Source organism: Lactuca serriola, chromosome 4 (genome assembly GCF_051521515.1).
Source record: "Lactuca serriola cultivar US96UC23 chromosome 4, Lser_US96UC23_V15, whole genome shotgun sequence".
Lineage (NCBI taxonomy): Eukaryota > Viridiplantae > Streptophyta > Magnoliopsida > Asterales > Asteraceae > Lactuca > Lactuca serriola.
Window position 1 is genome coordinate 67238753 of NC_136411.1, and position 5442 is coordinate 67244194.

The following is a 5442-nucleotide window of genomic DNA, read 5'->3' on the forward strand; positions in this document are numbered from 1 at the left end:
TCTCGAGCATGTCTTTTCTACTACAAAACATATTTTAAACTCAATAAATACCTTTTGTCCGAAAATAAACATAATTGTAGCTAAAAGTATTAAGATAGTGTATGAAATATATAGTTAAATATATACATATCAAAATAACCCACACTTGGCCTTTGCTTGCCCTCAAACAAAACTATATAGTTAAATATATACATATCAAAATAACCCACACTTGGTCTTTCCTTGCCCTCAAGCAAAACTGATTTTATTATCATACCACCACATGATCTTCATAGCTTTGTAGACTCTTATTCTCTCAAACTTTTATAACTTTGTCTCTTTTTCTTTTCTCACTTTTTTCACTCAATGCTAAAAATCCTTAAAAAACATATCCTTAAGCAAGAGAACTTAACTTCAACCCATATTGGTTAGATGTATTATTCTAATGTGCAATGACTACATAAGCTCTCCTGGATACATTTATTTTACACGATGCTAAACATATTATGGTCCTCAAACTAAGCAAGGTCATATTTTTGTTCCATGATTTCACTAGGACAGGAACGCCACAAATATAGTAGAACATATGTTGACTCAAATAAACATCAAGACTTGTATCGGATCGTCCCACACAACGCTACCAACCTAGATCTCAACATAACATACAAAAATTTTCTAACTAGATTCAAATTTCAGATTATTATTTCAAATCTTTCTATTAATTTTTTTTAAAAAAAATCCTGGTCATTTTTCAAATTTTTATTAGTATGCTTGCATTTCTATATTCGACCCCTACCCAACACTTAATTGATGCAATGTCCCCATTGCATATTTAAACAATAAAAGAACATAAAATTAAAGAGGAGAAATTGGAACAAACTCCTTTGGGATAGTAGTGGTGAGATTGAATTGTTGAAAGTGTGTGGAAAAGCTTGAACATCTCGTATAACGGCTGGAAACAGTACTTCTGGACTCTCCTATCGTGAATGTAAATGTGTTGGATCAAAATAAACCAAACAACCATCTTCAAAAAGTATGATGAACCTCATCCACGACATGGTAAAGAAATGCCATGTCGTGGTGTCGAGAAAGAATTCATCATGGCTGTGAAAAATAAGAATGTCACGACGTGGTCTAGTCATGCCACGACGTGGTTATAGGTCTGATTCAGTTGTGATAAATACAAATGCCACGACGTGGTGATGATGTCCACGTCGTGGTGACTTCTCAAAATATCATTAAGAGCCAAAATTATGCATCATTCCTTCTTAATGGCTTAGGACCATTCCTTTATTTCTGTAAAATTCTTCAAAACTCTTATCTTCACCATGTGGGAATCTACACTTATTCAAAAATAAAATGGTCTTCAATTGTAATCTTAAAAAAATCTTATGACTTTGTCATCAATTAAGCTCCTTCATTGCTTCACTTTCTTCAATACTACAAAATAAAATCAAGAGACTAGAGAAACATATGAACATTCGGTTAAACTAAAATGAAAACAAAAAATAAAAAGAAATGAAAAAGAAACAATAATGCAAACTCTTAAAACATCGGGTTGCCTCCCGATAAGCGCTTCTTTTTGAGGAGTCGTGAGTCGGACTCCTTCCCTTTTACGTTGCTTCAGGTGGAAGTGTAACCTCCCCGTTCTCCATCATCTTGAGCCTTACTTGTTTGTAGGCAACCTTTCTGTCGAATGCCTTTTTCAAGCTTTCTTGCATTGTTGGGTTGACGTCTTCATTATGCTTCTGCTTTGGTTCTTTTTTCATTCCCGTGTCTTCAGCTTTTTTTTTTTGTCTCTTTCCGGGGTTTTCTTTTCAAAATTGGACTCATCATTCTCTTCTTCTTTTTCTTCAGCTGTCTCCGAGACATGATCTGGAGGTCTTGTAAAAGCAAACACCTCAGAAATCATTGGCATTGACGTTGTAGGCGTCGAATGACTTTCTTCTTTTTCCGACTGCTCTTTGGGTAAAGGCTCCTCCCACTCTTCTTCCTTAACGTCTTCAAATTCATCATGCTCAAGGAACTTCGTTTTTTCTTGTTTCACCAGATTTACATTAGCACGAGATGGGTAAGGGAGAGGTGGTTGATATGGCTCAACGACAGAAAAATCATAATTTTCTTTTATCGCTCACAACGTGGCACTATTGCCTCCACGTCGTGTCGAATGGGCGGCTTCACAATACTCTTCTTCTTGTTTAGTTATTACTTCAAGTGACTGATTAGACTTTTGATCAGCTGAATCAAGGACCCCAATATGATCCAATTCCTCCTCTTCTTCTGTATACATATCCATAACTTGAGAGATTGGGATTGTCTCAATTTTTGTTGAAGGTAAATCCGGTAACTTTTTCTTGCACAAGCTTTGTTAATTGCCCGATTTGCGTGTAAATGCTCAAAATAGATTCTTGTTGTTCTGTAAGTGTTGCATATGTAGCATCATGTCGTTTCTTGTTAGCTTCCATAAATCTAAATAGCATTGACTTGTAAGCATATATTTTCTCGAATTGGACTTGTTCTATTTGGTAGAGATCATGCTTTAGTTGTTGACATTCTTTTTTATCTTGATCTCTCTTGTACTCAAATTCACAATCTGTAACATTGGGGGAAATGTAAGTATGTCATAGTGAATTACTTATCAGAGTACAATTCCCAAAATCAGAAACATGTGGAAAAACATGGGTGGATGCGCTAGGATCAAACCGAGTCTTTCCCTTTCGAACCGAAAGTACCTGAAAATATAAACATAAATGTAAGCACATAGATTAGTGAGTTCTCTCAAATACCCCATACCATATATATAAACGGGCCTCACCCAAACTGTATATAAGCCCCACCCACAACATAACGAGCCCCGCCCAAATCGTATACGGGCCCCGCCCACCACATAATGGGCCCCACCCACAATAATATATATAAACATACATACACATGCAAGAGTCACAAAGACAACAAACATACACATACATATCATCAAGTATCACAAAGACCACTATCATCCTACACGCATGCTCCAGTGGGTCGACATTGGTGCCTTCGACCGACGAATAGACAAATTGCACTCCCGGAATGCTACTACCACGACTCCTCACACTAAAAATTCCAATTAACCCTAGTAAGTACTCGGGGTAATAACCCATAAAAGGTCTAGACTACCATCCAACATGCTAAGGGGTAAAAGACCATTTTACCATTCCCTTAGTGGGCCTCTCAACCCATGGATCAAGCCCAAAAGACCTAAGGCCCAACAAGGCCCAAGATACCTAAATCCCAACAATGGCCCAATGTAACTGTTGGGTTTTAAGCATTCTAACACTCCTAAGTGTACATGCAACCCTAAATACATTGGATCTATGTTTTCTCTATTATACATGCAAATATGAACTTTCCAAGGTATTCATCCTAACTAGCATAATAACATTGATTCATATGAATATATCAAGTTAGAATTACATACCTCTTTGATGTAGAATGTCTTCATGAAGCTTGAGTGCCTAGTGCCCGAAGTGTGACACCTCAAATGGTTCACACAACACCAAATACACTTGGAATAGATTAGAGAGAAATCCACACTTCATAAAAATCGGCTAGCCCTTTCACATATAATCTAGTGCCGATTTTGTCAACAATAAGATGCTTATATAGTTAGTGACAATTAGGGTAAACGCTAATTGTCATGGCTTTCCATTTCCTTGGATCCATGGGTTCAAATATACCATGGAGCATCCATGGAGTATCTTATGGGTTTTAGCCCAACTTGACAATCCATGAAGCATTAGCCCACTATACAAGTATGGATGATTTACACAATCAACCTATATATTTAATTAGTCTTCTTTTGATCACTTAATTAATCCTAGATTAATTCTTGATCAATACTAATTAAATAATCTTATTAATATATTAGAACTTATAATATATTAACAAACCTTAAGTGTTATTTCTCTCATTATAGTCTATCCAAATGCATGATGCCATGCAACCCAAATGGACCATGTCGAGTCGGGTCAAGTCTTACCAATTATAGTTATGGACTTAGACATTAATCCAACAGTCTCCCACTTGGATAATTCTAAAACTATTATTGCAAGTATGACTTCAAGAAGCGACTGGCAATCGTAGCTCTCAAAAGCTTCTGTCGAACTCTGACCTTTGTCAATGACTTGTCCATTAGATAAGGGGTCATATATTCCTCCATTCTAGATATCATATGGACTGAGACATGGATTATAATCATTTTCTCTGTCCATTTGTTGCTTACCGATTTCCGATTTATGACGACTGACTAATTGAACAAATCAAATTAGTCCAGGCCCGGCCGAGCACTTACATTTGTCATCACTAAATCATCGATGGGCCCACAGATATCGCTTTTATCCCGAAGGTAAAAGGAATGGATAAACTTCGACTCATATGACTTGTTTTACTACTTGTTGAATCATATACAAAGGCACGTTTTACAACATCGAGTTACCGAAAGCATTTTTGTGCAATCAATGTACAACCAACTCATAGTAACAACTCATATCTCTAGGTTTGAAGAATATAAGATATTATCGTCTCATGATCACTCATGATAAAATCAATGAAGTGATTCCAATGAGCGTGGGTTGAATCCAATACTCATAACTTATGAGCACTCATGAGTGTTATAGCCCTTTGTCCAACATCTTAGACCTCTACAAGCCAACGCATGACAATCTTAATTCATTATAATCATTCTCTCTGTCCATTTGTTGTTTCCCGATTTCCGATTTATGACGACTGGCTAATTGAACAAATCAAATTAGTCCAGGCCCGGCCGAGCACTTACATTTGTCATCACTAAATCATCAAGGGGCCCACAAATATCGCTTTTATCCTGAAGGTAAAAGGAATGGATAAACTTCGACTCATATGGCTTGTTCTACTACTTGTTGAATCATACACAAAGGCACGTTTTATAACATCGAGTTACCGAATGTGTTTTCGTGCAATCAATGTACAACCAACTCATAGTAACAACTCATATCTCTAGGTTTAAAGAATATAAGATATTATCGTCTCATGATCACTCGTGATAAAATCCATAAAGTGATTCCAATGAGCGTGGGTTGAATCCAATACTCAGAACTTATGAGCACTCATGAGTGTTGTAGCCCTTTGTCCGACATCTTAGACCTCTACAAGCCAACCCATGACAGTCTTAATTCATATCTACTTCCAACATATGACCGACTGTGGATGGTTTGAATAACTTAGTCATATAGAACAATGACTTAGTTATTCAGGAAGTTAAAACATGCAAAGTGAAACACAATAATAATTGAATCCAATATGGTATCAAAACCTATGAACATAAATAAAACACCTTTTATTTATCACCATATGATTACACATTATTCATTGTATACTGTTTCAGCTATCAACTTTATTCTTGAATTTAAAACAATAGTTGTCCCATGCTCCAAGCATGTACACTAT